Genomic DNA, 7,781 nt, shown 5'->3' with positions numbered 1-7,781 from the left:
GCGCCGAGAAGCGGTTGCCTTCTGGAGGAGGCCCAGAGCCCGAAGGGGCGGGGCTACGCGTGACGGCCACGGCCCCGCCCCGCCAAGCCCCGCCCACCGCCGGAACGCACGCGTACTTCTCCTTCAGTTGGGCTCCAGCTCTTCTCGCCGCTGTCCCCGCCCACTAAAGCCTTGCCCTCCCTGCGTCAGGCGCGTGCGCAGTGTTCCCGCGCCGCTTCAAGACGTCGCCTACGTCCCCCTGAGCCCGCCGTCCTGCTGCACAGCGAGGTCAGGCTGGTGAGTGCGGAGTTCCATTGCTAAGGTCTCTCACTGCCTGCTTTGCGGACTCAGAACCAGCCACTCCAAATAAGGAGGAGCCTTGAGAAGAAGTGTCCCCCACATGCCTACCGACTGCACGAAGCCCTTGTCGCCTTCCTTTTGGAACCTTGCCTTCAGCAATGGCCTCACCCTGCCGAATACTGCTGGGAAATCGGTTTTAAGTGTAGTCTGGGTATCTGTCATTCAACGTGGAAAGGAGCAGACAGCCATGGAGAGAACAGCACTAGCAGAACCGAGGATCCGCCAGGCCGGAAGCTGGATCACAACTGTCGTTGCCTGGGCACCACGCCAGCCTCCGGGACACTGCTAGCCCTAGGCCTGGACTCGGGAACGCGGCCTGAGATCGGTGCGCAGGGACCAGGATCGCACACACGTGTGTGGTCAGGAGCGAAGATCCAGTCGGCGCCCCCCACACCCTGTGACCTTGCCCAGGTCCTCCCACTTCTCTAACTGCGTGGAGAGTCTACAGGAAGTACCCGCGAGCCCAGCAGGAGAGCAGCGGCGGGCACTGTGGAAAGGCCTTAGACAGGGCCTTGCTACTTCAGTAGCTGGAGCGCTTGCTTGACCTCCCGGGAAGTCAGGATCCTGCAGGAAAAATGGACTCTTGAACCCGCGGGGCACCTTTTCCAGGGAAGCGAAATTTACTGCCTTCCACAACAGTACACTAATTTATATTGAGTCAGTGTTTATATACCGTGTACTTCGTGAGTCTTGGGTGCTAGTGTGGCCCTCTACCTAACACCGGCACATTGACTTAGGGCAATTCTATCCTTGCTGATGGGAATGTGAACAAAGGTTCTGTTTGTTATCTGGAGCTGACAGCTTACTGCATTATATCACATTGAGATAGAGTATTGTCTGGTCCACTCTTCACCATAGAGGTCCCTGAGAAGAATTTAAAACAGGCAAATAAGTACAGATACTGTCTATCATGAATACAGGAGGGCAGCACCACTTGTACAACAATCATTGTTTTTGCTCATCTGCAAAGTGCTCTTCATACAACTTAATGCTGCCAAATACAATAGTCTATCTGCCTCCCTTCAGTGAAACATAAACTTTTTTTTGGTACCACTAAGCTAAATCCCTGGCCCTCAAATGAACTTTTTTTAACGATGGTAGATGTGAACAGTCACTACACCAAAGATGATATATACTTAGCAAACCACCACATGAAAAGATATCCCGCATCATTATTCATTTGGTGAAAGCAAATTGAAAACACCTTCACTGGAAGACAGCCTCTTTAATAAATGGTGCTGGGGCTGGGGATTTAGTTCAGTGAGGGTGCCACGTGCAAGGTCCTGGGTTTGATCCATGGTACCCCCCAAAAATACTCCAAAACAAAAAAAATAAAAATAAATGATGCTGGAAAAACTGGCTTTCCACATGCTGACCGAAACTAGACCCATATCTTCCACCATACACTAACCTAAAATCGAAATGGATCAAATATCTAAATATTAAAACAGAAACACTAAATCTGCTGGAAGATAGATTAGGTAGAACTCTTGAAGACACTGGTGTAGGCAAAGACTTTATGAATAAAACCCTAGTTGCACAGAAACTATCACAAAGAATCAACTGGGATGTCATTTTATCATAAGGCTTTTTGCACAGCACGAAAAACCAGCAGAGTAAAGAGACAACCCAGTGTGGAAAAAATGTTTGCTAGCTGTTCCTTGGACAAAGGACTACTAGATGGAATATATACAGAATGGTGTTTTGGCAGGGATGTAGCACAACTGAGTGTTGGCCCACAGGCAGCTGGTGTTCAGTATTCTCAAAGAGTGAATTTACCCATTTGTTCATTGCTTCCTTCCTTTCCTAGTCTTCCAAAAATAACTGGGGGGGGGTCCCTTTTAAATTTTTATTTTGGTACAAGGACTCCCTAAAGTTGCCCAGTTCAGATGGAATTTGTGATTCTCCTGTCAGCCTCCCACGGTTCTGGAGTTACAAGTGAGGGCCACCACAACTGTCTCCATAAAGGATTTGAAGAGGCTTTAAACAACATAACCTGAGTTTCAGAGGATTAGCTAAGCATTTCTTTTTTTCTTTTCAGTGTAGTCCTATTAACACTGAAGCTGGAGAGGAGGCCCAGCCCCTGCTGCAACATGTTCTTCAGGGAGAGAGAGACAGAGCTGCAATGACCCAGGTAGAGCATGTGCTTTCAGGAGGCGGTAGAACTCAGGCAGGGTCATTCAAGTCAGACAGTCCTGGAACTGGAACACCCAAAATAGGGAAATATATAGAAATCAGCTGTGACCAGCTTAAGACTGACAACCAGTAGCACAAACATTAAATCCTGTACCTGCATATATAGAACCTTTGGCAGATTGTGTTGAGGTGTGAGCTCCAAAGGGCATAGGAAGTGTAGGGAACAGGGAAAGGGACGTTACTAGAACCTCTGCAGTAAGTCGTAGTCTCCTGTGAGCCACAACAGCACAAAGCAAATTAATTTATTAGACAGAAAAGATATAAAAATGAGACAGAGAAGAAGCTGAGCTTTGGGCCTGATCAATGCTGCTTTGGGCAGCAAACCCGAAAAGACCAGGAGCTTGCCACACCTTTATTTGATGCATCAGGAGAAACAAATATAACAGATGACCCAGAGGGCAGTGAGTTCAATACATCAAGAGTAACAAATGTAAAAGTTGACTCAGAGGGGGGTAGGTTCGAAAATCCTAGAACGATAAGGAACTATGCAGATTAAGATTTTGTTCCTCCCAGGATGTGTGCAGGTGGTGTAATCCTGCCCCTGGAGCATCATAGCATCACCAGACCATTAAAGTTTTAGCTGTGACTAAAGGCAAAAATGGAGTTATATCTTGACATGCCATAGCTGGCCTGTAGGCAGGAGAACTAAGCCTAATCCTAATTTTAATTGTGAAATGATTTTTCCCAAAAATTATGTAGAATTGATCCTGACAGGTCAGGCCCACTCCTATGGCCTTGCTGATCATAGCTCACATGGCCTCTTTTGGGTTGGCTCTACTTACTACCTGTGGTAGCAAATGTCCCTCATTCCTGGCGTCTTCAATTTTCTGGGGTCTCTGCTACACCTTTGATGTCACTCTTATGGCTAGCTGCATACACTACCTTCTCATGGGCTACTGGTAGGGACTGTGACTATGCCATACATTTTGGCTTGGTCTCCAATGCCTTCTGAAATTTGAGTGGAAGCCTCTGTGATGTCATGACTCTTACATTGTGCATGCTTGAAAAACCAGCACCAGGTCAATAATACCACAGTTAGCTACCACCTTGAGCAGTAGCAAGGCCCTCCCAGGGACTGTGTCTGCAAACAGCCTGAGTACCTGGATGGATGAACTTGGGGAAGCATTTCCTTTGGTGGCCCAGAATAAGCAGGGTGGCCAGAGGCTTTCTGTTCAAATGAAAGGTTTATGTTTTTGCACCCGTGAGCCTGAGATGAATGGGGTCTGGCCAATTCCTGAGATACCTGCAAGCCATCTTTCCAGAGGCAGAGTACTTGACTGACTTTTAATGATGATCTTTTCACAACCACATTCTCTTTTGCTGCAACTTTACAAGCGCTTTGTTTCTGGCCAAGCTTCACATCACTCAGCTCTACATTTTGCTCCTGATTCTCATTATAATTATAGCTAAAAGCAACCAACATACTCATGCCACAACCTACAGGTTGGACTGCCTTGATATTTCTTCCACCAGATTAATCAGTCCACCACCCTGAAATTCAGCTTCACACAGTCTTAGGACATGGGAAGAACACAGAAAAATTCTGTGCCAAAATGAAATACACATTTCTACTTCATTTTCTAAGAGAGTCTTTATTCCTATTTGAAAATTCCTAAGCCTGACCTTTACTGTCCACATTCTTAGCACTATTTTAGTTTTCCGAGCTCTGACCAGAATCACGTTCCAAGTTCTGCTTACAATATTCTAAGGTTTCTCTATCTGGCTCTTCAAATTTTTCTACACTTCCACAACAAGTTCCAAAGACTTTTGAACCATGTGGTCAGGTATAGTCAGTGACTCCACTTCTCTGGTACTTGTTTTCTGTATTAGACAATTTTTTGTCACACACACACAAAATTCCCATACCCACCACTTAAAGGAGAGGCTTATTTTTGGCACACTTTCAGTGGGTTGGCTCCAGTGAGCTGGTTCCAAGGCAAAAACTGCATGACACAACAGGATGTGAAGGAAAACGGTCCACAGCACTGTAGCCAGGAACTGGAGGAGCCAGGGATGAGAATACACCCTTCCAGGTCATGCCCCATGACCCACCATTTCCTACAAGGCCTTATCTCTAAACGTGAGATTTCTGGGGGACATTTTAGATCAAAATCACAGCAATATTATTATTCACATTTTAGAGATGAGGAAATCAAGGTTATCAGGGATCATATACTTTGTCCAGGGTTACATACCAATTAGGGCCACACAGCTGCAGTTAAGTTTGAGTGCAGGGAACGACCTCATGGTCCATGCTCATAACCGTTAACTTCAATTTTATGTCTCTGGAGGACTGCACATTGTCAGAAAATTTCAGAGAAGAAAAAAAAATTACTCTGTGCAATTTTGATGTTGACAGTCTACTTTCCTTATATACAGATACACTTGACTTAGCACACATGCACAGTAGATGTCTGAGGAAGCTAATATGGTTATTATCGTCTTGGGATGGTATATGGGGCCAAGCCCTCCTCTGTAATCACCCTTGACTTCCTATGACTTTGAGGGACAAGATGGACCATTTCTCATTTTCCAAGAGTCAGGGAGATTAACAGGCTTGCCTGAGGACATGGTGCTGATCAGTAACACTAAAATGGCCATCTAACGCTATGGGATCCCCTACCCTCTCTCCCTGCCACCCTGTAATCCTTCCCCTCACCTGGGAATTGTACAGGTACCTTGGATTGAGAGGTCATGCTGGCCTGTGTTCTTCAGTCCTTGGGCTCTCCTAGTGCCTTGTTTCTGCCCCCTTGGGACTTGGACAGGATCTGTCTACGGATACATAGGCCCTGTGCCAAATAGCCAGGGTTAGGGAATGTTTGCTAGTCGTGTGGTATCATGGTTTACATGTAACATTTCCCCCAAAGTTTTGAATTTTCATGTAGGACTTTTGGAAGGGGATTGGACCATAAAAGTGCTAACCTCATCAATGAATGGGGTATTGGAAATAGATCACTAGGGGCAAGATCTAGAAGGGTGTATCCTGCCCTAGCCCCTTCACCTCTCATCTCTGGCTCTCTTACTCTGTCTGCTTCTTGGCTGCCGCGAGCTTCACCCTGCAATGCCCTTCTGCCATGATGTATCTGCTTTGGAACCAGCTGAAATCACGAGCCAAAATAAACATTTTCTTCTTGTGTCAACTATTTTGTCCCAACAACTGAAAGCTGACACAGAAAATTGGTATGGAAATGGGGGTTGGCATGACTATAATTGGACATGTAGTTCACAAGCCTTTAGATCTGGTTTACAGGAGGGGTTTGGAAAAGTGTCGATAATTATGCTAGGGAAAGCCCCTCTGCACCTCCACATGCTGCCAAGCATGAAGTTCTGCTTCTGCATGGGCCCAGAGGCAAAGGAGCCAAATGACTATGGACCAAGAATTTCAAACCATGAGTCAAAATAAACCTTTCCCCTTTATGTGTTTTCTCAGGTATTTTGTCATGGCAATATAAAGCTAACACATTGCCCAGCATTATGGTGGCGCACACCTGTAATCCCAGCACTCGAGAGGCTGAGGCAGGAAGATCGCTGAGTTCGAGACCAGCCTGGGCTACATAGTGAGTTCCAGGTCAGTCTCAACTACATAGTGAGACCCTGTCTCAAAAAACAAAAACATATCAACAAAAGCTAACACATCTCATCACTCAGCAACTGGGAAAACAGACCCGTGAGCTGAGTTGCAAATGATAAACCAGGAGACTGAGAGCCACTGCTGAGACAACAGAGGAACTGGGAGTCAGGGGCTGCTCGGGAGCTGGGACACTTGAGGGCCGATCCAGTTCTGCCCAGTGTGGTTTGTGGGCTGATGAAAGTCACAAGTCACCCTACCTCTCTGGTTTCAGGTCCCTCACCCATGACTTGGTGTTCATATGTGGTAGAAGGTGCTGAGCACAGGGTCTGGCATGAGAATGAACACTAAGTCCAAGTGTGCTTGAGACAGCAGGCTGAGAAGCCCCCATGTCCACCAATGCTGGGGAGTCTGTCAGTCTAGCCTGCTCTGACAAAATACCATGGACTGGGAAGTTTTACACACAACAAATAATTTTATTGTTTTACATTTAGTTCCTTTCTTTTAACAGAAATTTGTTGGGAGTCCTGGAGGCTGAAAGTCCAAGAACACGGAACAGGCAGTTTTCATGTCTGATAAGAGCTGCTTCCCCAGAGAAGGTACTTTTTAGCTCTGTCCTCACACAGTGAAGGGACAAACGAGAGCTCTTCTTGGATAAGGCCACTAACCCCAGCCATGAGGGCCTCTCCCTCCAACCTAAGCAAAGTTCAAAGGTCCTAGTTGCTACACGTCATCACCGCTAGGGTGAGGATTTTGACACAGGTTTTGAGGGATACAAACATGTCCATCATAGCAGTGATTCCTTGACCCTGTGCCGGGAGGTGGGCACTCTTGGCTGGGAATGAACTTGATACTTCATCTGTAGACTGGGTGACCTTCAGCTTGGTCTGCTTCTGTTGCAGAGCACTGGTTAGTGCTTTCCGGTAGGGCTCAGAACACAGCTTCTTCTTCCTGGAGGCCAGACCCAAGGTCACTGCCCATCTATGGGGACATCAAGGCCCAGAAATGGGCACAAGTCTCCTGCAGTGTCTGGGGAACACAGGGAGGGTATACACCTGAACTTTCTTGAAGGAGGCTGAGGCCAGAGTGGGCCTGGGAAACAGAGGGAGGCAGCCTGGAGAGGGCTTGGTGGAAGTGGGGAAAAGGTAGCTTACTGGGCCCCTATGGGCTAGGAAGACTGCCCGGCAGGGTGTCTGGGCTTCTGAACACCCTAGAGTCATTCTACTAGGCTGTCCTCCCACAGTTCAGACACCTGCTAGAGCTGAGGCCCAACCTATGCCAGACTGGTTACCCTCTCCACTGGAAGCAGCAAAATGGCTCATGGACAAGTAGGGCAGGTAGAAAGCTGCCCTTTTAGGTCCTGCTGCAGGAAGGCCTGTTTCTCGGGGATCTCCAGAATTCCCCAAGCTTGCTTTCAACAGGTTCTCCAGCCTCTCCTGCCCTGGTATTAGAATAACTCAGGTCCCTCTCTGAGCTCCCTACAGCTCCCCAAGGGAAACAGTGGCTCTTCATCTTTGTCCTGGCACCAATCTGGCACACAGTAGGTGCTCAATAATGATACCTGCAGGGGCCTGGAAGATGTGCAGGGTCTTCTGCCTGGTTCACCTCACTGCTCTCGGCAGCCCAAGGCTATTAGAGGCAGAAGCCGGTGTCCACACTGGGCAGCTGTCTGCTGATG

General features: G+C 47.5%; 1 long non-coding RNA gene across 1 annotated transcript; it reads left to right on the top strand.

Moving 5' to 3' along the window:
• Positions 1-6: 6 nt before the first annotated feature.
• Positions 7-6,687, top strand: LOC104869250. Its single transcript, XR_782255.2, has 3 exons — positions 7-276; positions 2,381-2,473; positions 6,615-6,687. It is a non-coding gene; the product is annotated as an uncharacterized LOC104869250 (long non-coding RNA).
• The last annotated feature ends 1,094 nt before the right edge of the window (positions 6,688-7,781 follow it).

The sequence above is a fragment of the Fukomys damarensis genome, unplaced genomic scaffold (genome assembly GCF_012274545.1).
Source record: "Fukomys damarensis isolate Sample0158 unplaced genomic scaffold, DMR_v1.0_HiC HiC_scaffold_19, whole genome shotgun sequence".
In the NCBI taxonomy this organism is placed as follows: domain Eukaryota; kingdom Metazoa; phylum Chordata; class Mammalia; order Rodentia; family Bathyergidae; genus Fukomys; species Fukomys damarensis.
This window is presented reverse-complemented; position numbering and strand designations above follow the sequence as displayed.